Genomic DNA, 26,159 nt, shown 5'->3' with positions numbered 1-26,159 from the left:
GAAAGTGGATAATTTTGGTGTCGCACACCTAAGAAGATCTGACATGTGGTTTTAGGAAGAGTGGGACCTGGATATTTGAGTAAACTAAATAACCACAGCTAATGATTTTCCTCTGCTTTGTCTTTGCTGCTGCAGGGGGACACAAACGCAACCGTGACAACGCAGCAAACCAGTAATGACGGGAGGTGGATAACTGCAATTGCACCGACAGGTGACACATATGTGGAAACCAGAAGATGATCGGGGAGACGACTTAGATCATGTGTAAGTGTGTAAAGAGTTTTATTGTGACACTAGATGACATTTAGGAAACAAAATATCTTCCTCAAATTGATCAAAAGCCATATATTATTATATGGGGATGATGCACATTTACAGACGCCTTTAATAGAGATTAAAGATTGAAGTTGGTTTTGTTTTTGTTGCTAAAATAGTCCTGCTAGTTTTCTAGTTTTGCACTTCTCACTCGGGAAGTCAACCATAACAATTTAATGAATTTTCACTGTTGTAAAATGCAAAGCTTTTACTTCCACACTGTCATGAAAGTCATGCAGCCTTACTTTAACATCCGTAAACACTTATGAATCCCTTATATGAAGCACGCTGGCATTTTTAACTGTAACGTATTTTGTTATTTTTATTTTAACAGAAGCTAATACATGATGGATTACGTAGACTAGTTGCCTTCTTCTAGTTATTAATAGGTTACAAGTCCTAAAATAAAGTGTTGGCTATTGATATGATGGAGTGAAAATAGTATGGCTTACATAGAATTGACAGCTGGCTCTAGATCAGAGGTGTCATACTGGTGGTTCGCGGGGCCACATGCGGCCCACAATTGATTACATGCGGCCCACCACTTAATATCAAGTTATGATAAAAACATGGTCCACAACCTCACCTCCTTTTAAACAGAGCGTGTGCAGATGAGGCACAGCTGCCAGCGAGGTGATATAGAATATAGAAAGAATATAATAAAGACATTTAGTCTTATTTATCACATTATTACATTCAACATTACATTACATTACATATGCATAAGCTTGTTTGGTGTTTTACCTACAGTTGTCAACATTATTATTTACGTAATGTTAAATGTATTTATCTGTTTTTGATTTATTTTGCATCATCAAGGCAGTTGTATCTTGACTTTTGCCCCTTTTTCCAGAATAACTTTCAATATCCTACAGTTAAAATGAAGAAAAATTAAGTTTTATTTTTGAAAAAAACACTGTAGTTGTACACAAACACCAGATTTTGTGTGTTAAATTTGAAATGTGAACAGTATAAAACATGTTTAAAATAACATTTGTTGAGTTTTTGTCTCAATATGCAAAAACAAGCCAAAAAATGGAAACTTTGTACAGGATTTTTTCCCATTTTTTCCCTTTCTGGCGACAAGCATGCTGATTCGCCATCTTCCTGCAGCAGCATGAGTGAAATTAAGCGTTATAGCCACAGGTTGGCCTTAACGTGTAACTTCTCAGCTTCCAGAAACTGTTTCCGATAACACAAACCGTTGCGTAATTACGGTAATGCAAAGTGCACTCGCGCAAACGTGTCGTCTGCGTGTGCTCGTTGTTAAAGGGTTAATTGAGCTGTCAGGTGGAGTCAGGCAATGCAGAAACAGAGGGTGTGGTCTCAGTGTTCATTACTTAAACATAGTGTAGCATTTGATGGTATAGTATTAAAATTAGCAGTCTAATTTCTGTGCAAACAGTCAAAGCAAAATATAATACTATACATTATTGCATGTGGATAATTAGATGGAAACAAATGAAAATCCCCCTCAATGCTGTTCCCTCACACCCTGACTGTTTCAAAGCGCAGCGGCTTGTTTTGTGCTGTCCAAATCCCCCAGTTGTTTGTTAGCCGGGGCGCCCTCAATGGGCGCCGCAGAGCCCAGTCCCAAATTGTTGCCGCAGCTTCACGTCTCAGACACATCTAAGCTGGCGAAGCTTGTGATAGCCCTCGTCTCCTCTAGATCGAGTGAAAGGCCCACAGGCCAAAGAACAAGATGCAGCTCAGTTTGAGCCCTGGGGAAGTGAGATCCCGTCCTATTTGTCAGAGCTTCCCATCGTCACTTCTCATCGGCGGGTGGGCGGGGAGGTGATTGGGGGCTCTAATGTACTCGCCGTCTTCCTCCCCGCATGAGTGTTTTCTGTTTGGCTGCTGTCACTGAGAAAAGACACATAAGTACTCGTCCTGTATCCTTTCACACCCACACACACTTTCTCCCTGAAACACACACTCAGATGGAGCGATGTGCTCTCCAGGGCTGAGAATTCTCCCCTCTTTGTCTTTATCTGCTGCTAAATGTTGACAGACCAGTGAACCTTGATGCTGGACTGTGACAGGCTTAGCTGTTTGTAAAGTGTTGGGGTGAGAAAAGAGGAAAAACAAAGGGGCCTCTGGTGTGGTGGTTAGCCATCATGGCTGCTCAACTTGCAGTGAAAGGACCTCTAACAGCATCCCGGCTGCACCACGTAGGTGAGTGCTCGGCTGCGCTTGGGTCAGCCAGCTCGTAGACCATTAGGGAAATGGCTGAAGGGTTCTTGTGTTTCAAACCCGGCTGCACTGTTCAAATTAATGAGGAGATTGTCAACTTATCAGAGTTGAAGGGTGTGACGAGCGAGGCCCCAGTACAGATCCTGAAAACAAAAAACGCTGTGGTCAGGATGAAATTTACTTCATTGGAAAGTGTTTTGTCTTTGGCCTAGTTTGCCTTTCCCAACTTGTGTTCCCAGTCTTTCAGTTTTTACCACATCCGATCAGTTGGTTTCCTTTTAAACTGAGATGAGGTCTTGTATCTTACCAGAAAATGACATTGGTAGAAGTTAAAGTCACCTTTAAGAATATTACTTGAGTAAAAGTCTTGACATTTACTGTACTTAAGTGTCAAAAGTAATTTTCTGATATAAAATGTGCTTAAGTATTAGAAGTAAAGGTATTTAAACAAAAGTGAGCAATTACAATTTTGAATATGACATTTATTGTGGCTTCTTAACAATAAAAGCATAATAGGTACAGGTGAACAACTTAAACAACATTAAAATGAACCTTCTGTCATGAATGGTGACAAGCTCTCTCTCGCTCAACCTCCCTGTGTCTGCTTGTTTTTTTTTTAAACTTTTGGAGTCTGTGGAGCTTCAGTGTCGGACGCGGTAAACAACGAGCCGCTGGTGTGTTTTATGTCCAAATCTGCAGCTAAAAGCTGGTGCCACTAAAAACAACTAGCGACAACAAACAGGCGTTACGTCACCAACTCAACTTTTTTTTTGTAGTAACGAAGATGGTTAAGGGAAATGTATTGGAGTAAAAGTTGTCAGAAATATAAATAACGAAGTAAAGTACAGATATGTGAAAATTCTACTTATGTACAGTAACAAAGTACTTGTACTTTGTTACATTACAACACTGGTTTCCATCAGTATTAAAATGACAGTAAATCAAGTGAAGTTAATGTGAAGTGAAGTCATACATGTTTTATACACAATTGAGTCTGTTGAGTTTTTTTTGACAATTCAACATAAAATATGTGTAAGAGAATTTTTTTCTTCCCACCAGCTGCAGTTCAGTCTGGTGGAAATGTCACAGGCCCTCACCTCCCCACGTTTGATATGCTTCCCTTACAGCCCCCTCCTGACTTCCTGTGGGAACAGCATTTGTCGAGCAGTGTTTCCCCTGTCAAGCAGATGCGTGTCACGTCTGAGCGGCCTGCCAACGTGACACTTCATGAAGACACAAAGACATAAAGGTGAGGACAGACAATGAGGTGCAGTGCTCACAAGGTCTCAACACATGGGGGGCATCATCTTCCGTTGAGGAAGTCGGCTTGACACATGAGGGGGGGAACAATGGAGGCCGTGTCGGGAGGATGTAACTAAGCAAATTAAATCCAAGTCACCGGGGTTAGTTTGAATGAAGATGAAAATGTGTCGCACACCTTTGTAGTGTGACTCTGCAGCACTGACACTAGCCTGCAGGGAACGGGCTGAGAAAATTGGATTTCTGCTGCCAGTGTTTCACCGAAGGAAAAATGAAATGTGACCACAGTGTCCATCCCAAGAGTAAAACATTGCATGTCTGACCTTTTGGTAAAAATGTACATGGATTTCTCAGGTGGAAAAAAATCCCCTGAAATAACAAAAAAAAAAGAGAAATCACATTTATAACTGGATTTCAAGCAACATCCATGATAAGACTTTCTTCGAGAGGAAGTTGGACAACCCTGCTTATATCTTGCCAAGATTTTACATCAGGCAAGATCTTGGCTTGTGGCACGACGCCCATTTCTTCATCATCCACCAGAAGAATGGGTGTCATTGTGCACCTCTAGGGGTGGCTAGCCAACAATCTTCGAATGCACATCTCCTGTTCTAAGGAATCCATCTCTTTATCTGCTGAACAGCTGAGGCGGTTCCTTGCGTTCAGAAGCCCCTCAGTCTGCCGTACTCTCTGATCAAGCATGAACTTCAGAGGTGCAGAAAGACAGCTGTAGGACACGTTTGCAGCATTGGAGCCACAGTGACGGAGACTTGGCGTTGCCAGCTACAGACCGGGATGCCTTTCTTCCACAGGTGTGGAATCATTGTCATTTGATGGAGCACTTCTCGGCACAGTTCCTATGAAGATACTTGTCATCTCTTCAAATATGGCAGAAGTGATGGCGGCACTCAGTCGATCTTCTCCAGGACAATTGCTGTAGTAATCAATGGCAAATGAAGATAACGCATTTGTAGAGAAGTAACTGCAGTGTATCTGCTGCTGCTTCTTTTTCCTTCACATGTCTTTTGTTCCCATTGCTTCATTTGCATAATATAGATAGAACTAAGGAAAGACACACTGATAGGAGGAAGTAAACAACTGGAATACAACCGTGAATACATTGTTATTTTCTTGCTCACTTCTTGGGAAAAAATGCTCTTAATCAGGTAAAAAACAAACACATTTGGATATTTTTAGATTAGTGCCAGACTTTGATTAACATCAGTGAAAACCTCACTCTCAGTAGGAAATGTGTAGTCCTGTGCTGGTTTTTAGGTCCATCTGATTAGAGACAGTTAAATGCAGGGTTAAATGTTCAGTAATGACCCCTCACACTGTTTGATCTAAACTCGGCTCTCGTGCTCTCACAGTCAGAAAAAAAACATCCAGGTCTTTAGATGGCTTTCACGCCGCTGATTAAACTAAAGCTGAGCTCACCGCTTCTCCTCCACATCCGAAAAGAAACTGTTTTCTCCACACGTTTCCAGGCCAGTCCACTCACTTTTTTCCCCCCTCCCTCTCCCTCTCTTTCTCTTCTGTTTCCCTCTCGATCTCAGGGAATTCACTTCACTTTAATTGTTTGACAGTCTTTTCCTGCCTTTATGACACGGCCGCCAAAGGTGCCGAGGATTTTTCCTTTTTTGAGGCATTAATAACATTCCGCTCGACTGATTCCCCAGGGCACAACCTCATTATGGCTTATGGGCAGAAAAAATAAACTGTCTGTACCGCCTGGCAGCTTTTTCCCCTCCTTTTTTTCTCAGAGAAATGAGGAGTTGGTGTAAAGTGGCTGCTTATAAAACAACCTTCTTGTTGCTCACTGAAACACATGTCCAGGATTGGATCTGTTTCCTTGACAGGAAGTGAGCGGCCGCTGAGTGACGGCTGCTGTTGACGGCAGCCTGCACTGGGTGGCAGCACTGCGGGTGAGATTACAGAGGAGATGTCTGATTTCACTTAGTGAACCAGCATATTTTAAAGGGAAAGTCTTTATTCTTGTTTACATTACACCCAGCCTTCATCAGCATTACAACAAATTAGATTATTAGTCTTTTTAACCTCAGTTAATTCATAATTTATACGTAATTTAATTATATTTACACATAGTAGTGTGTGCCGCCATTAGTTTTGTTGTTTTAGCAATGCTGTAATGGCCATACAGTATAATTATCTCTCTTTTTCAATCATTACACTGCTTTATTATTTACTAATTATGGTTATTGTTGAAAAATGAAGAGGGAAATTAGTTGGTGGAGTTTTGCAAAACAGCAGTGTTTCATGCAGCTAAACTACTGCAGTGTTTTTGAAATTCGAGGATGAACTTGGCTCATTGAGTTCTCCTCGTAAGTCAAATTAATGCATTCAAAGGCATCAAATCATCTTATAAATGTACTTTTTTTTTTTTTTATCTCTGACCGTTTATTCAAACTGGAAGCCGGCCAGTCGTCAGCAGTAGGACTCGGGGGTCAAGTGTTTTGACCGAGCACAGCCGAGCAGAGAGCAAGCACTCCCTGACAGAGAGTAAGGACCAGAAAGGCCAAATGTGTGGTCGACGGACAACTGCCGTGTATTTTACAAGTGAAATGTTTCATCCTTTAGAAAGCCCACTCACATCGCTTGATCTCTGTGACCTTCCCGTTGTTGTTTTTTTTTTCTTTCGGTTTTTAAAAGGTGACGTTTTAGAGGTCAAATTTAAATTTTCAATGTCTTATTTTAATGTTATTTAAATTTAACTGCAGTGAAATGCATGGACTTGTGATTGTCAATCATATGCATGTCTTAGAATCGCACAGAGTTGAATGTGCAGCAGATGAGACAAAACTTTTGAAGTCATTATTCAAATGTGAGTTATATCAAGCCCTTTCTGACTTTATTAATCCACATTTGGACTGGGATAACTTGATGTTTGTCCGTCTGGTTGAAATTAGATCTGCCAATTTACAAATAAAAACAAAATGCTGGCACGACAAAAACGCTCCACATGTTTTGCAATGGGATGTCCTTCAGATCAGAGCACAATCATGATATAAATTCACTATAAATAGTTAGATAATCATGCCACAGTTGCTCAACATAGAACATATAGAATTTATCCAGCAGTAAATCTCTATTATGTGCAAATTAAGATGATTTTTTTCAAGTTCCCTATTATTTTTAACCATGTTTTCATGTGACAACACTGAGAAAATGACTTGATTCTGCACAAACCCTCGTTCCTCCTCTCGTGTGACAGCATCAGCCACAGTGTGTCACTGCCTGAATGCACCCAGTGATTGAATATTCAATATAAAGCAGATTTGTCATATATATGCTACATGAGTCCTGTACAGTGTCGTTTTTTTTTTTTTTGCTGTCAGGTCTCTTTGTGTTGTCGCTGTTTTATTCGTCGGTGCCTCTTGCCTTTTTCCCCCTCGCGGAGACAAATTCCTCTCAACTTAATGTAGATTCTGTTTCTAAAAGCTTTTCTCGCACTCAATTTATATTTATTGACTTAAATTAAGGCTTTGGTTTGTTAGAGAGGAGTTAAGCGTCAATAGGACTTCAATCAACTGGCATGAATTTCAGGGAGGATCCAGGGAAGGTCGGCGTCAAATCCCTCTTATGTGCCTCCCACACAGATTTTAACATTACTGTTAGTGAGTGAAGGGTTGTAATTAAAGGCAGGTTCGCGTCGATGAATGTGGGTTATTTAGCGCAAAAGATAATTTCTGCTGATGCTTTACATAATCCTTAAAATATACAAGCTCGTGAGGGGGAAAAAAATATATAAATGAATGGAGAGGCTAATGGACATGTTGATGGCATTTCAGTAAACGTAATAAGAATTGATTCTTGGTTGTGAGAACATTTTCATTCCTCAAACCTCCCCCGTGCTTTACATGTGTAATGAACCTGCCCGAGCATTGATCAAAAACAAAAATTAGAGGAGTAAATCTGCTTAAAAAGGCCGTCTCCCCCCTCATCTGCCTGGGCTTTGTCCTGGCAGCAGGCTGGCCAGCACTTACAGAGGTGCTATATGTCTCTTAAATTACTAAATTGCCTTCTGGCCCCTTTGCTTTTTTCCCCCCGCGATGGTTTGCGGGCATTAGTCGAAAGTTTTTCCCGCAAATATTTAATCCTCGCCATGACTGACAATGTTGTCAGACCTCCGGACGGGTTTTACGCCGTTATTACACGCGCTCCTCCGTCCTTGGCACTTTGGATTATTCAAGATTATGTTGTAATCCCTTTAATCCTCATTGCATTAAGATTTCAGTCAAAATACGGCGACAGTAAAGTAGCACTCGGAAGCAATGAGGTCTTAAGCAGGCGTCGTGGTTGGGCAGCCGCCTTCATTTCTGCCCTCTCCCTCCTTATTTATTCTCCCGTCTCTCTACATTGTCAATAAACTGAGCAACAGATTTGTATTTGTTTTCTCAGAAGCGACAATGATTTATTCCGGGCGGTGAAAGCCATCTCCAATCACTGCGGAGGAAAACACATATTTACCAGCTCGCGGCGTCAAGGCGAGGCAAAGGCAAACTGAGGGCGGGGTGTGTTCGCCAGAGCACGCGAGTTAGCTCCAGCCTGTTTTCATAGAACTTTTCTGATGAAATGTTTGTCTCCAGCGGTGCGTCCTGTGGTTACTGTTCAACTGTTTCTCCCCCAACTGATGTTCTCCTGCTGCTCCACACAACCCTTATCTTCTCCTCACTTGGCTTCCCGCCGTGCCAGAAAGCTGCCAGCAGACCCCTCTACGTCTGCGTCATGAAATTTCATGCATAAAACACCCTTCAACTTTTATAACCGTGGCTTGTTTTGCCATGTGTCTCCATCTGTATATAAAGAAGGAATCCCACACGGTGCAGCTGCATGAGTTGTGACAGGATCCATGCAAATATGTCCAGTTTTTGGAATGAGCTGAAGCCAATTTATTTACAAATCACAAAGCCTTGTAGATCCTGGTTTAATAACCTAACGCAGAGCAGAATTTGATCAGGCACTCCAGCTCTGTCATGATTTGCCACTTTGGGAGACCTTTTTGTTCCTATTTGGACTTTGAGATTTGTGATTTGTGTTTTCCAGCTTAGTTTTGTGTGTGTTCTTTGGATTTATTTATGTGGATGGGTTTGCAATTGTGATTATTGCTGGATCTGTCCCACTGTGTTTCAGTTACCAACCTCCCTTATGCATTTAGTTTCTCTTTTTACCCTTTGTCTTTCTGGATACCTTTGCCCTAACTGACTCCAACATCCGTGTCTTGAATTGGATTATTAAACTTCCTGGCTTCTCTGTTTGTTTCTCCTGCTCAGACTCTGTTCTCATAATGACCACCATCGTCATCGTCGCCATCTCTCTTATGTCACCGCATTTAGTGAGTATTTTAATTCCATTATTTAAGGCATTTCCCTTCTCTTTCTCCTTGAGTTGACCCTTCTCACTTCTTCGTTTGTGGTGTACGTAGCGAAACTGGAAGATATTTGCGGTTTTCCATCTTATTTTTAATCCGTACTGACATGTTTTCACCGGTGTGAAGGGTATGATCGAGTTTGAAGGGGGGTTTCTTAACGGCATCAATTTTAATTTGATCACTGATGCCCATCTGATCCTCACCATCTACAAAAAGAAACAAGTTTTACCCCCTGGAGCTTTTTCTGTGTATTTCCTTCCTTCTGCTTGATCTGGCAGATACTTGACGATTTCGTTGCCTTGTTTCGGGGGACAGAAATGCTTTGCGGGTACTCGGCGGTGCCATGGCTCTCGACTTCAAACCCTATAAGATCTCGACTGCGCCTCAGAGTCAAACTTCAAACTCTCAGTGAGTTGTTGAGCGAAGACGAGCAGGATGATCCTGAGTGGAGCAGATGTTGTCGGTGCTACAGGCAGCCGTGTCTGCGTGTGTGTGTTCATGTTGAATGGTGGGGAGGTTGCTTGGCCACATCACTGCTCTTAGGTTAGCTGGAGGCTCGGCTGCATGTGTGGGAACAACCAGGATGCACGCAAAACCCAGCGAGAACAATGGGAATCATATTGCATCCTAAATTATGTTGAATGTCTTACATTCTATAACATTTTATAGAGACCGGTAAGGTCAGTGTTGCATGGCCTCATGTTTGGACTGTAACTTTTCTTTATATACCGCTAAGTATATAAAGAAAAATTCAGAATACCACCTTCTACACACGTGTCTTTCCATTCAAAGAAAGATGTCACCTCACAGAACATGTGTTGGCCTCTTAAACGTGATACGTTATGCAAAATAATATCTTTATAAGCACAAATCTTCCACTGCCTAACATTTAGTTGGATTTATTGGCAATATACTAGTATGTTTTTATGAATGCATGATCACTTTAACTTACTTTTATTTACTTTTCAGACAGTTCCGTCTTTGGCTCGTGCACTTTATTCCTCCACCTTTAATGAGGTATCTTTAATCGTTTATTAGAAGCTTTTTGACTAACATTCTAGCGGATCAGAAATTGTGTGTTTTGGAGGTCGCTTTGGGACGTATAGGCGTAGGTGTGCGAAATGTATACTCAATACACTGCACGGCTGGTGCGTAGCTGACACCAGCGCTGCAGGGCTAAGGGATTTTAACCACCCACACTGAAACCATTGGCACTCTGGCAACTCTGAGGCCCTTTAGTTAATGCCCCAAAGTTTGGTAAACCACCTCTTCTCTCTTGTGGCCTTTTGCCTTTGCATGTCTAACTGACACTGGCTGTGCCGTGTTCGTACATGTGTCTGCGTGTAATGTTTGGTGGGTGAAAGTAGGTTACAGTTTGCTTTAAGGACATGTATCTAACCCCTGACCCCTGGCTTGGATGTTGCTCCCAATCCCCCTTAGCAGCAACAAATGGTCAAGGCCTCCGGGACTCGGCTACCGGTGTCAAAGTGCACGGGCAGCCCGGAGAAGCTTTCCCATAGTGGCAACACTCAAATTTGCTGCATGTTCCTCCCTCCCTCCTCTTTCAACCACCACCCTACAGATGTTTATTTCTCCTGCTTGTCCCCCAACCTCTGTTCTCATAACGACCGCCATCATCATCATCATCTCTCTCATGTCACAGCAGATGAGCGGCCAAACTCCACATGGAAAACGATGCCCGGACACGTCGCCTTTGAAAGACCTGCATCGTGCTGCATCTCCGAGACACACACACGCACTGTAAGTCTTGCTGAAAATGGCGCCGTCATTAAGCTGCGGGGGTAAACTGACGTGATTAGCAGGTTTGTGTACGGCGGTAGTTTCCATCTCACCTCCATTTTGATAAGTCTGCAATTAGGGGGTTAAGGATAGTACGAATTTTAATTCATTTCTGTAAAATTTCTGCAGAAATCATCAGTTTTTCGAAGCTATTTAGATTTTTCAGTATTAGTAAGTATATAGTAAGTATTCATTTTTGAATTTCAAGCATAAAATACCATTAGGACCTATAGCTTTTACTGTGCCATTAGTGTTTTTTTTCTATGATATTATATATACTGTATGATGTGACAGCCACAAATCCACTTCCAAATGTCACTTACCTTCACGTTTCCTCACAAATTTGTTCTTCAACTGTTCTTCATGCATCCATCTTTAAATATGCATAAAATGTCGTTGTGATTTTCCTTTCTTAATCTGTTCGAGTCGTTTCAAGCTTTCAAAGTTGCACCATGGTGAAACGGCGAGAACATGTCACAACCGTGCTGTAGGTTTAGACGAAAGGTGACGCTTGAGCTGTGTTAGTCTGAGATTTTCAGTTAAGGAAAACACAGGTCGTCATTGTTTTTCCGTCCGTGTTTTTTAAGGCAGCTTATCCAGAGAGGTTTCCAGGGAGCACTTGCATGAAACGGGCGAGATATTCCCACCAGCACACACATGTTTCTTTTCCAGTTTATATGAGTCGCAGTACACATGCCATAACACAGAAATATTTTGTCAATAGGCATATACAAAGCACTCTTTGGGCCACAGGAGAGCCATGAGAGTGTCCAATGTTTTTAAGAGGTCGATTCTGTGTTAAAAACAATGGGCAGTAAAAAAAAAAATCCCCTGGCTGGAGAAAAATAGCCACTTTCACCGCTGCTCCCAGGATGAGTGTTTACACACGCTCAGCTGGATCCATCGGACCCCACCTCGCTGCCGACCTGCGCCGCTGTACAAATAAACAGGAAGGCCACAGGCACTTGGATGAAGGCCACACTCATAATTCACCAAAAGCAGTATATTTTACAGAGGGCCAAGCCGCTTTGGTGTGGCTCCAGCAAAAGGAATAAACTATTAATCCATAAAAAAAGGCACGGTGGTTATGCGATACACCACTTAGGTGCCATTTGAAAGCTCCATATCCTTTAAGGACTGGCCCTCTGTGCAATGCCAGTTGATTTGGTCGGAACTTGAAAGCGAATTGTTAACAAAGGGGATCATATAACATCGATGTTGTAGTTGTTTATTAGAGGCCTTTTTATGTGAAGGGAGAAAAGTGCAGTTAAGAGAAAGATGAACATGTTAGTGATGGGTTTAAATACTTGAATAAAGTTCTCCACGCGTAAAAAAAAAAAAAAATCCTTCAACCCGTGTCTGTAACCACATGTAATTTAGCTCATCGTTGAAATCTGACACCTCTGCAAGAAGCTCTGATTGACAGAATGTGTTTATCTCGTTAGTGTGAGACAATACTAGGAAATTGCCTCTGAAGCCTCCGTTTCCAGACGTTTCAAGTTTACTCTGAGCTATCTCCCCGCCCCCCCCCATTCATTTAAAAAGCCACAAAAGAGAAAACTGTGCAGATCTCTCAGCCACACTTGGGCGCTCAGATGAACGCAGGGAACATGAAAAGCAATCTTCAAAAGCTATCTTTATCCCCCAGCAGTTTTGAAGTGCTTGAAAATTAAAGTTGCATATGGATGCCATTGAGACGCGAGCCACTCGGAGATTAAGGACAACACATGGCATCTGTGCATTCCTAAACCATGTGTGTCCTGCTCGTCTGCACGCGCAGCTGACAGCGTCAGCGGGCGGACACGTCCACGCAGATCAGGCCATGATAATCTGACACTGCCTCTTTTCAAAAGATCTCTTAGTCCAGAGTGGGTTACAGTGGAAATCCACAGCAGCGCCGTCATATGGTTAATGTTACATGGAAGCTCTAATTTACCCCGCCAATCACTATCAAAACCAATTGCTACTGCTCAAAATAAGGCTTCAGATTCAGTTTTATGAAGTGTCACTCTCTGAAAAGGCCTTATCAGTTGTAATTTGTGCACATAATTTCAGATTATAGATATATATGTATATCCATACAGTATGTATGATACTGTGAATGACTTCTGGACTTCAGGCCTGTCTTGTTCCAATTTAAGAGGTCAAAAGGTCTACTTCACAGATTATCACCACAAAAGAGTCATCAGTGCCTGATGTTTTAATGCGACTCCGGTGATGCATGTCATTTTTACGTGTTAAATCATAACAAAAAAATAGAAAGTTGACCTGGGAAGAGACATTCAAGAGGAAAGTCAATCAAAATCACATTTGTTGTCAGTGATTAAGTCAACACTTCGAGATAAACAGCCGTAAAACACGATATATTATAAAAACACTGACTAGAAAAATTAACCCAATGTTGTCTCTTTTAATTGCTCATATCCCCCTCATAAAGTCCACTTGACCAGAAAGTGGTACCAAATGTCCTGGAGGTGCATTCAAGTTTTTATTAAGCCGTCATAGCTCGGGCCACAAAGGGGCAGCAGGAAATGTTTCACAATTAAATATACAGCAGGATGGAGGAAAGGCTTACAAAGTACACCTCTTTTGCAATATAAACAGGATTTTCATCTAAATTGTGTACACAGCCGCAATAGTTCAGCTGGAGAGCCTCGGGTCTTTGCTCACTAATATGGCAAACAGCATCGATGCGGATATCACTCATACAGACCCCAAAGTAAATACAACACAGCGATTCATCCAAGGTAACAATTGAGGTTATGTACGATATGAAGGAATGTACAAACCCCCCCCCCCCCCCCATTAAACGCTAGTTCAAATATTTATATTTCTTTTTGGTGTAAATATAACAGAAAGTTTCTCAGTTCTGGCATTGTTTGGAAGGGCAAGGAACCCGCTCGTGTTATAAATGAGAGCTCGGTGACAGGTGGCGATGCAAAAATGAAGAGCGACGGGGCCCGAAAGGTAAACAGTGCTTCGGAACAATGTGTAGCGACGTGTTTGGAAGGGAGACTGTGGCGTACTGCGCGAGACTGAGCCAGAGTTTTATTGCACGGGCCTGACCGTGAAGGAGAAGTCCACACACGGAGGGAGCAGCTCTCACGTCCTGGATGGATTTCGTTTCCACGTTTCACAGATTTCAACTTTTCCACTGGGATAAAAATGTGTGTGATGCTAAAACAAACTTCACCTACACACACAAATTCACTAACTGTGCAAATGAATCACCCTCCACTTTCTATTTGTAGAATTTATTGTACATATGGACCAGTAACACATGCACATTTTTCACTCTCACACAACCACACACACATAGTGCCTTTCTAAGATTTGTAGGGTTCTTTATGACCTCACTAATTATCTAACTTGTAAATATGTATATCTCCTAATCCCACACACAGGTTGAAGTTACTTTTTTGACATGTTGTGTCAAAAAACATTAAGTTTAGTTTCATTTAAGGATGAGCCGATATGATACTCAGTATCGGTATTGGTCCGATATCAGGGGATAAAGTGATGTGTAAACCTTAAATATGACTTAAATACACCACAGGCAACACGCTGTAAAGCTAGATGTTCAGTTTGCATCACATTAAACTGCGTCAAGCATTAAATATCAGTTTCAATAGTGCAAAACTACTCTAAAAGTAACTTTTCTCATAAAGTAATGCTATAAATAAGTTACTTTTTAAATGCAGTTATTATAAATGTAATAGCCACGTTCCTACTGTAGTTTAACTTAAACATAACTTGATCTGTTGCTGTTGTGTTAAAAATAAGATCAGATCAGATCAGATAGGAAGAGACAGGACCAGACCAGGCCAGGCCAGACAAGATCAGATCAGCTCAGATCACATAAAATAAGATAAGACCGTCCTTTATTAGTCTCACAACAGGGAAATGTACAGTGCTGCAGCAGCAAACACAATCATAAGTAAAGGTAATAAATAATAATTGTATTAAATTAGCAATTTAGCATCTGTGAGTGAATATATTATAGAAAAATAAAACTTGAATATCAAGATTATAATAATTCAAATATCAAATGCAGTGTAGACAGTGAGTATAAGGATAATGTAAAATAAACAAATCCGCTTGTCTGTACAATAAAAAATCAAAATCCCTGAATTTGCACATTTCCTATCCCTCACACTGGGTTGATGCATGCGCGCCTGTCGCTGTTTGTCACCAATATAATGTTTGCAGACACGTTTATGACACACAGGGACTTTCCACAGTCTTTATTCATCTTTAATGAACGTGTGTGAGATGTTTAGTGTTGTTGATGGGACATAACAGCGCCCGAAGGTGAGGCAGACAGTACTTGCTGCTGTTCTTCTGCACAGTCAGTGTGGAGTTAGTGTTAGCAATATCAGATAGTCAAGTGTCAGACAGATTATATTAAAATTTCTTCTTCTTTGGGTTCATATATTTGTAAATCTGACTCTGAAGAGTCAGAGCCTCACCAGCCATGAACCTCACCGCGCGTCACTAACCAGAATATATAATATTTACAGAGTAAACATTGTAAATCATGTTTATTTCCTGTATATATCCTTATATCCACTTAAATCTCACTTTTCTGTGTTTGTGAACCAGACCAGAATCAGTGACAAAACCACAGCCGACGAATGCAGCCAATAGCAGACACCCTGATATGCTTTTTCATGGTGCCTGGTCCCAATAATGAACCGGAGCTGGGAAAGTGACTTAAAAAGCCGCCGCCTGGCTGGTCGACCTGGCACGAGCGCAAAGATCAATAGAGGTGGCTTTGATAATTGCTCAGCGCTTCATTTGCTTGTCGGGCAAGCCTCTTCTTCCTGCCTTGGATGGGTCCACATCACATCAGAGGCCAGATAGGAAACATGCACACACACACACGCAAACTCTCTCTGGTAAACATGTTCTGATTGGCTTTAGGAGAAGATGAGCGAGGTATCAAAGCCAGTTAATTTGCCCAGTTAGGAAAATCTGTCAGCGCTTAGAAAACCCTCAGGATGAGATCGCTGTCGACTTAAATGCGACATGATGCGTCCACGAGCCATGACCAACCGTCTCCATCTCAGTGAATCGAACCTCTGCTGTAGAAATGGCCTTTTTATTGTGTTTTTTTTTTTATCAGCTGCAGTTTCTCACACTCCAAAAATGAGATTTCATTAACCCCAAAAAAAGAGGGAAAAATTTGTAATACTAAATGCTGCTAGTGAATTGAGCTTCATTACGGTTTTGACGTGACTGGATAATCACCCTTCAAAATATAAGCACGGCTGGTAAACATGAATTATCAGGGGAGGATGTGGAGGGGAGGGGGAAGCCCAGCAGCGGCAGCAGGACCTCATTGGTAATGCAAAACTTTAATACACGCGACTGAAGAGGCTTGACGGGCCAAGGTGTAATGTCAGCTATCGATTGATTGGCGGTCGGGTGTCTCAGTGTCAGGCCTCATTGACATTCTCTCATCTTACGATGGAGGCAGCTTGTTATATCTGTTTACGGCTACGTGAAGGTTCCAGGAATCCCTCGTCTCGGCGGCGGCGGCGCGCTCGTTCTCACCCTCTTTTTCTGGGAAGGCATCGTAACGGATCTTTGAGCCGCGTGTGAGTCCCAGTCTGGGGCTGTTGACTGTAAGCGCAAAGGCAATTGATCACCCACCCACCGCCTTCCACCCCCCCACCCCCCACCCCCCCTTTACGACACCTCAAACATTTCCCACAAGTAGACCCTCGCTGACTGAAAGGCATTTACGTATAAAAACATCATGCAGCTGTTTACATGAGGTAAGAAGTCTGTGACCAATCGGTCAGTCATGAATCTTACTTACCTCACTCATTTAGAGGTGGACCAATTAATCATTTTGGCCAATTAATCTGCTATATTTTTTTTACTAATCGCCACTGGCTGATTATTATTTATTAATCGCAGAGGACAGCAAACAATTTCAGGAAATTCAAAGAGGTTATAATAAGGTTTTGCCGGAATACTGGAAAGGGTTCTCCTAGATTTAGACGTCACTGAGCAACGAGAGCTTTATCTGAAAATGGGCTCTGTGACACACAAATATCAGCCCTGACTGAGGGAGGGTTTGAGTGTGTATACAGCAGCAGATCAGGGACAATCAGGGGCAAGAAGCATTGATGCCATCCGACCAGGTTTTTTTGAGCAGTAGAATTCACTTCTGAAACTTTTCATGGATGCTTCTTTGTGTCCATCCTCCGTACGTCCTTTGTCCTTTGTCCTTTGTCAGGTAAAGAACTACTCTCAAAAAATGTAAGAAACCACCACCACAGAGGTGGAATCCCTCTTCCAGGACAGGCAAAGCGACGTGCGCTCAACCCCTCTGCCCCCGCTCAAACACTGACCTTCACTTTATCCCATCACATATCGCACCTCCAAATCTTGCTCTTCATGCATGCCTGCACATGGCGCATATGTATTTTTTCAAAACAAAGTCCCAAACACTCCGAGCGAGCGCGGGTTGTTAGGTGACAAGTCAACGCCACCCCCGCCACTCCTCCCCTCTGTACAAAAAAAATGCACAGTGTGGTGGCGAAGAGCGTCTACCCCCCGCGGTCCATCGCTCACAGCAGGAGTTATTGATTGTGACGTGCGCTCGCAGTGCACCTTCCCAGTAGCCTGTCAGCCAGATGCATGCTGGCAGGTCCAGTCCCCCCCCCCCAGTCCCCACCCTCCGCCCTCGACAGCTCTTGCACGACAGGGAGGTTGTAGGGGTGGTGATGGTTGGTGGAGGGAGGTGTTTGTCAGAGAGCAAAAACAGAGGGAGCAAGACAGCTGGTGAGGCCTTGGCCCTCGGTTTCTGCCCTCGCCGCTCTCTCCCCGAGCCGACAGAAGGTGAACCTCGACCCTCCTCGACCCTGATCTTGGTTGTGTCGTCGTCAGTGTTGCTACAAGGTGTGTGCAGCTGCCTGCCTGGGTAAGCCTCGGTTTGAGAACACCCAGGTCTGTCACAGTGGATCTTTTCATTTTTCTTCTTTCTTTTTTTTTTTAACCCCCCAAAAATCCCCTCAGGAGAGGAATGAACCGTTTCAGTGTGCACTTTACATTAGTGTCGCTTTTCCCTGCCACATTTAGTACGACAGACTCTCCCCCTTTTCATGAAAGAACCCGCTACCCCTCCCCACCTGCGTAGCTTGTTTAACACCAGTGTCAGAAGGTGCATCTCCTGCACACTCGGCGGCTGAGACAGGTAATGAGTTCGCTCGAGGGAGGCCGACATGACTGCACGCGTGTGAGAGTGTGAAATTACCTGACACAGCTTTCAACGACACAAGGTGCTTCCACCGTCTGTGTGTACGCAGCCGTGGGATTTGTGCACACATGTTCACAAACACACACACACACACACATAGAGTGAGAGAGAGAGAGGAGGAGGAAAAAGGTGGGAGAACAACATATGCCATTTGGTAAAAGCCTCATCCAGACTGCCTCATGGCACTGTGAGTACACTGTGCACTGTGAGTGATCATGAGATTGAAAATGCCGTGTTTAGCTTCAGGATAATGTTTCTTTTCAGGTAAATTATTGTTTTATGTATGTATTATATAAAAATGTGCAAAAAAAAAAAGCACAACACAGTACGCCGCGTAGATGATTTCAGAGTTACAACTGGAGTGCGTCGCTTTTGTTTGTTGCACTCAAACCGTTGTCGAATGAGTTCACACAACACTGATTAAGTCTGTCGGCTGCACATCACACTCTCTGCATTTCGCAGCATGGCATTGTTTGGATCTCGTGTTGCCCGGTGACATTCCCGCGCTGCACACAGGAAGTGGTTTGTTTCATATCAAGACAGATGGAGGCAAAAGCAACATTGAGCCAGTAAAGTTAGACCGCAACTGGGTTGAAATATGACAGAAATGAATTGTGCTGCTCAGAAATACCCCACCACCTGCTCTGCTGCTGTACACTCACAAACGCTCCCTCAGTCAGGTGTGTTAGTATTGCCTGACCGAGCCCGACAAAATTGGCAGAATAATAAGAGTAACAGAACATTTCACTACACTACTAGCAGGACAGTATATTATACAGTGTAAAAAAAAAAAAAAAAACCTCTATAGTTCCAAAGTGTTAAACAGAAAGGTGAAAAAGCCGTGGTAGACTAAGATAAATAGCCAGCACTGGGATAGCCCTGAAATACTAAATGGATCATAAGCAATAATCACCCCAGGGTTGCAGACAATAACACCCCTCCCCTTCATTGTATCTCCATCCATTTGTCTTGAAAAAGGAAATTACTAAATCCAATACAGTTCGATAAAAATCTGGGCCTGTCTGAATCGGCTGCTGGAGGATAATGCTGCCTGATAACGGCGCTCGTTTCCGGCCGCACGCCATCAGTCATCCGGGAGTCGCTCCCCTGGTCAAGCTGTCTGCAACCCCAATAGATGAGTGCGGAGCTGCAGCTCCTCGCTCCCCGTCTCCCGGCCTTAACAGTAGTAGTTTATTTTAAAGGCAAACTTAACACTAGTACAAACAGCGAATTATTCAACTACTTTTTATCTCTGCTCACTTCAGGATTACAGCCCGGTCATGTGCTGGACGTGTTGATCACTTCTCATTATTTTTGTCCTTACTTCACAGTCCCTTTAAAGCATTGAACGTAGCTTGCCCTGGATCAAAGTGTCATTTATCTGTTTTAAAATTCAGGCTTTTATCATTATTATTGTTTTGTTTTTTTAATTGAATTAAATTTGCAAGTCCATTTTTGCCATTTTTTAGAATGAGTGGATTTTGCAGTAAACTCAGACCACAAAGACCACATTCCAGTTCAAGTGACATTCAGACCCCACTTGTAAACAATTACTCGAGCACATCCAAGTACAGATTTTAAGTTTCCAAGAATGTGAGAGCATTTAATGGCTGAAGCAGCTGCAAGTGGCTCTGGATGTGAGGTAACAGCTGAATACCTGCGATGCAGTGTAATCTATTATGCTGCGCGTCCTGCAGTCTGACCTCCAGCTCCTCGCAGCTGGAGACATGTGTTGATGGCGGGAGGTTGCCGTGTGAGCACAAACATACTACCGCTGACGCTGAAAGCCTGTGCACCCCCTAACAAGGGTTAAGAGAAGCACTTAACAGCTGTTGAAAGTGTTAAATAGGCGTATGTGAGTTTTTGTTTCAGAAAAAAATGCTTTAGTCCCCTTACCTTCTCAAGAGAAGCTTGAGAAACTTCAGTGTGTAGAAATCGGACGTAAAAGAACATTAATCACCTATTGCAGTGCAGCGTTGCTTAACAAGTCTTTCTGTGTGGCCTGAGGGAGAATAGGATGCCGTGCCGCACTTAAGGTGCTGCCTGACCTCTGCATGACCCGCTGTTAAGGAGGGACAAATATCGCTGCTGGCTGTTAATGAACGAAGAGCAGCAAACATCACACAAAGGCGTAAATATTAGGACACTTTCTCAGACGGCGGGATGGAAGACATGGGAATGTAGAGCCTGGCGAAGCGGAGTTTCAGTGTGTGGAATTACAAACTTGAAGGGGAGGATTAAAAGCACCAAATATCTGTGACATAAAGATAATGAAGTCTTACATACAGAGTCATAGTGAGTCAACATCTGTATAATTAGGTTGTATCATCTGTAAAAGAAAGGCTTTAATCCAGCAAGGCAAAAAACAACGATTAAAACTGCCACAGTCAGAAAACGCCAAATTAGATATAAATCATGAAATGTTGTTGTATTACCAGAAAATAAGATATAAAAATGTCATCATATGATCGTGTGATTATATGATAATGAAAACAATCATGTACACAGAACTTAAAGCAGTTGTAGTCGTTGACGGTGCCATTGATTTTTCCTGTAAGAATGAAGCCTTGTTGCCGTAGCCCAGAGTGAAATATTTCAACTCTGACTAACATTCATTATCTCTGTGGATTGTAGAGATTCTCTGACCACCCACCCTCCTGAAGCCCGCCAACACCAAGTAATGTGAGCATCTCGATTCAATTCACGTCCACGCCACAGCATTTCAAAAGACACTTAATTTCATACTTGTTTACGGCTCTCTCCGGAGATCTGAAGTTCAAAATCGCATGCATTTTTAATTCTAAATTAAGCCATGGAAGAAGGAGGGAGGAGAGGGGAAAGAAAATTCGTGTTCACATTGCCACATTTTGACAAACATGACCTCCCCTAGCTGGGGTGAAGGGATTATGCAGAACAAAAGTTGGCCCCACTCGCCGTACCAGGGCTTAAGGCTGTTAGGGTGACAGATTAGAATATCTTTTACCCTCTTGAGGAGATAAGAAAGACACAACCATCAGAAAACGGTGCACAACATAATGAACTGGTGATCTTCCACCAACCAAAGACCATGTGTGAAGTTTAGATTCATAAAGCTTCAAAAACAGTCATGCAAATGTGTGGCTCCTCTTTTTCCGCCTACTTGTTCTAAAAGGCACGACTTAAGCATCTCCTAATGCTTAAAACATGATCTCAGTTATCAGTGGTTGGAGAAATCTTCCTGTTCTTTGTCTTTTCCTGAAAAAAAAAAAAGCTCACTTCCAACTGAAACTATCAGCCTCCGCTCAGCTGTTTTGTCGCCACATCCTGCTCCTTATTATCCCGGATAATTACAAATATGTCAGACGTGTCACCGTATGACGTCTGCTGACGCCGGCACGTTAGCGAGCCGTTGGGGCCGAAATGACACAGTGATATATCTCACCCTCTCCCACTCTCAATTAGCTCCCAGTGCTCCAGGTTAATGGAACTTTTGATTGGGGAAACCCGGGTTTCCTGGATGCCCCGGCTCGCCTGTAGATGGGGGGGGATTGACCCTGTCCTTATCTGCTGCTGCACAAAGACGAGTTACTCCTCATGGTTCTCACTGTGGAGGAGCTCCCTTTACATTTTGCTTTGACATTTTTTTTTTTTTAAATGAAAGTAAGCTGCAGGTACACTGTAAAAACTAACTTTGTAACACATTTTTTACTTCTTTTACTACTTCCCTTCTTCTCAAAAGTAACCTGCTATAGGGGGCTCATTCCCAGAATGTAAACAGTGTCCGCCATCCTTGCGCTCACGCTAACAGGACCAAGTGTCACTGGTGGGCACGTAACAAAGAAAAGAAGCAAGATATTCCTCAACTCAGGGGAAACTGAGGATGGGAAGCACAATTTTTCAAATATAATACCACTATAGTCTAGTAATACGAAGCTAAGTCTGGACAGTTGTTGTTGTTTTAGAGCATTTGGCATCCATAATGTTGCATTACTGCCTTGGGCCAGTTTCACCACATGTGATACGCGTGGCGCATTATGGCTGCGGCGCTTCTTTCTTTCCTTTTAGGCACACACATTAACTAATGAGACTGTTCACGCACTGTTCTTTTTTGTAAATAGTAAAAACTATACAATCTTCTCAGTTTCAGCATCTATATCTGTCACGTACTGTACGTCACAAACACAGCATGTCCTGTTCCTGGTTAAAAAAATAAATAAAAATGACTGTTCCATTTATACATCGTCTACGGCTTTATCCTCCACATGAGGGTGCCGGGGCTGCTGGTGCCAATCCCAGCTGACATAGGGCAAAAGGCGGGGTACAACCTGGGCAGGTCACCAGTCCGTAACAGGGCCATACAAGTGAACTACGGTCTTGGTTGAGTATGGTACATATTTTTTTTGTGTTTCCATTAGGAATAGTACCACCATAACCGGCCCCAATGATTCCATTCCCCTGGGGTACCAGAGTAACGGTACGGTGCTTACAGTATTTCACACCAATGTGAGAACTCAGAGAAAACCCACGCACACACGGGGAGAACATGCAAACTCCATGCAGAAAGGCCCTTGACCTTAACTGTGTTAAGAACAAGAAATGAAATAGATTATATAGGGAAAGTTATGTTTCTATTTTATAACGCCTTAATCTGAGCTCAAGTTTAAAAGCTACAAGTTTGGAGTTGGTAAGCGGCAGTTTGTTAATGTCAGTAAATGTTTATGTGTGTTTCCAACACTGTCCTGGATGCAGGTGATTTTCTTTAGTGAAAGCTGTGATTGTATTTGCCATTTGGACGAGAAGACGTGGATTCAAGTGTGTCTCAGCTTCACAGTGGTGGACAGAGAGAAGGAAACAGGCGGCGCCTCCACCTCACGCTGTGTTTCCTCCTCAGCGGCTGGGCAGCGAGGTCGGAGAGATTACTGGACACACATCCAGCCTGCAGTTGCACAAACCTCCTCCGGCCAAACAAAACCCACTATCGGAGGATGACACGAAACACCAGCCTGCGGGCCGTGTTCCTCCTCTGCCTCCTCCCTTTCTTCCTCCTCCTTCCACTTTGGTGGAGGAAACGCATCACTGAGTTTCTCTTTAGCTCGTTGTGTGGCCATGTTGGAGACGAGGTGACAAGAGCAATACAGGAGAAACATTCCTGTAATTTCCAAATAAAGAGCTTAAGGTGGAATTGTGCTCAATGGGGGAAAGCTGCCACCTCTCTTCCTTCTTACCCTCCTCCCCTTCAGTTTACCTAACTCGCCAGCAAAAAAAAGGGGGGGTTAACCCCCCCACACATACACACACCAACAACCCTCCTGAGGAATGGCTGGCGAGCAGCAGAAATTCGCCCTGACAATCTCCTCTTCCCTCCGGCAGCTTGATGCCAGAAAAGAGCGCAGTTTCTTGTTGGAGATCTTTTACCGAAGATGCCAGGGATTAAGAAAGAAAGGACTGCAGGACATTGCTGTGTCACCTAGCATTAACAGCCCTAAACTCTCCGGTTATGAGATACTCTAGGTCAGACCAGGCAAAAGACGGAGAGAATGAGGGGAAGAGAGGTTTAGACTTTTTATCTTTGTTTTCTTCTCCTTTCCCCATCTTGCGCTTCTGGTCTATCCTCTGGACGCACACACAGTCATACACGTACATGCAAATCAGAAACTAGCAAACGGCACAGGATGATATATTCTGAAGAATCAAAGAGAGAATGTAAACGTACAGTGCAGTGTCCTTTTAAATGATGTCATTGTTTTTGTCCTGAACGTACAGGATCAAAACAACCAAACACAAATCCAAAATGCATCGACTATACATGTATAGGGTTGACGAGAAGTCTTGTACCCTGGTTTACTTTAGCAGAAATGGCTTTTCAGATGAACGCCAGGTGGAAGTGGCGGCGAATTGTTTCAACAAAGACTGTCCGCTGCTTTAACTGAGCTTTGACTTGCACATGTGTTACATTGCAGGAGTATGAAGTGACCAAAAACAGTGTGAATCCAGCTGTGTATTAAACTTAATCACTGAGGTGACCCGTTTGGACTCAACTAAACATCGTTTGACAAAGCCATTGTTTGTCTTTTAAGTTGCGTCTGTTTTCTTTTAAAGAAAAGCAGCCAAAAAAAGTTTCCCGACGTCGTCTCGGTGAGGCCGCTCGGCCCGTCCTGAATAATTCAGTGGCTGCCTGGTCGAATGTAAACAAACGGAATAAAACATAGATAGTTATGAGGCATAAATATGAACAAACAGCATCTCAGAGCATTAAGAAAACAGAGCGTCGGGGCGTTTGGAGCGACAGATGAGGACAGTGTGTGTGACTGGTTGGACAGATCAACCCCCCCCCCCCACCTCCACCTCACTTCTCCTTCACCCCCCTAATGATGTGTGGCCTGTCAAAGAGACGTAGCCAAATTACATTCAGGGCTACAAAGCCTTGGTCTGAGGTTTGCTCTCTCTGTGCGATGCCCCGCAAAACAATAACTGGGATTCAGCAGCTGCAAATTGCACTAAAATTTCCCAGTCTCTTTCTGTGAATTATTAATGAGACCCAAACCAAAAAAGACAAAATAGGAAGAAAAGAAATAAAGAAAGGGGGGGGGGGGGTTCTACAGCATGCCCAAGTATTGGAGAATGCTATAATTATGCCAGAGAATGAGAAATGGAACAAAGTTGTTGGAGCCAGAAACGGAAACTAAGAGCTGGAATTTTAGAAGTGCAAGTGCGAAAAGAGAAGTCTTTTTTTTTTCATTTATTACATATGCAAAACTGTGGGACGGACGCACAATTAAAACTCCGATGAACAACAGCATTTGCATTTGTCGCGGTTAGGTTTGGTCCATGTGAAAGTGAGCGGAGATTTACAGGGAGGAGAGGAGGTCAGAATTCCAAAAACATATGCACATAAAGATAAAGATGTGCGCTGGAAGTAAACACCCTTAAATGCATCATGAGTTTGAAATCAAGGAAGTTGCATTTGTGTTGACGTCACAGGAATACTGCGCTTATTAGATGTGTCTTCAGAGTAATGAGTATAAAAAGTATTTCATCAGGTTGTTTTTTTTGCCACTTATGACTCTTTCATGTTTTTCCCACAAATATTTAGGTCGGACAGGGAATTGATTTGTGGAAACAGCATCAAGATTTCCCCGGCAACAGCTGACTGATGTGTTCGAGGTGTCATAGCTTATGTGAATAACAATATCGACAGTTTGCTGCTATAAATGTTCTTCCTCAGATTGAACCTTGTGTTCTTCTCACACCTGCTGAGCCTGGATGCATTCAAAACTGTTTTTCTTTTCAGAAACTCAGTGAAATGACCACCAAAAAATTTTTTTTTTAAAAAATAGAAAACTAGTGGCATGACTGTGTTTATTGTTACCTCTGCCAAGGAGCTTATGTTTTTTGGCTCTTTGTCTGTGAGCGTAACTCAAAAACCAAAGGACTGATAAGGATGCTTTTTTTGTGTTGTTGTTTAGGATGGAGGTTCTGGTCCAAGAAAGAAATGATACAGATGTGGATTCTGGAGGGCTTTCTCTAGTTTTATAATACGTCGCATGTTGCTGGGGCCTCAGCTGCTCTAGCACTTAGCGTAATGACACATTATGTCGTTTTGATCACCAGTGTGCTCTGTAAGACCTAAACATGTTGAATTCTTTTCATCCTTTGCTTACAATGTACAAATTGTGCACTAATTGATTTCAGGTATGGAAAGTGTTTGCATTCAAATGCATTGTGCAGCGGTGTGTATACTGTGTCACCTCTTCAGGACGTTTTCTGGCATAAACACTGACCTTGTCAGGAACTAGCAGTCCTCATGGAGACCAAAACCTGGTACTGGGACAGAAACTCATTTCTGAGGAATAATGTGGTGCGGTTAAGATAGGGGTCAGGCGTCAACTGGAACAATGGAAAGGAAGCTAATGCAGTGTCCTACGAAGTGTGTGTGAGGAGAAAGAGAGAAAT

The 26,159-nt window shown here is 42.8% G+C and overlaps 1 long non-coding RNA gene across 1 annotated transcript; it reads left to right on the top strand.

Moving 5' to 3' along the window:
- The first annotated feature begins 116 nt into the window (after window positions 1-116).
- Window positions 117-26,159, top strand: LOC131440769 (uncharacterized). The gene is made up of 4 exons (XR_009231461.1): window positions 117-264; window positions 3,636-3,757; window positions 10,824-10,918; window positions 25,673-26,159. It is a non-coding gene; the product is annotated as an uncharacterized LOC131440769 (long non-coding RNA).

Source organism: Solea solea, chromosome 2 (assembly GCF_958295425.1).
Source record: "Solea solea chromosome 2, fSolSol10.1, whole genome shotgun sequence".
Taxonomy (NCBI): Eukaryota; Metazoa; Chordata; class Actinopteri; order Pleuronectiformes; family Soleidae; genus Solea; species Solea solea.
Note: the sequence above shows the minus strand (reverse complement) of the source record. Positions and strands in the feature narration are given on the sequence as shown.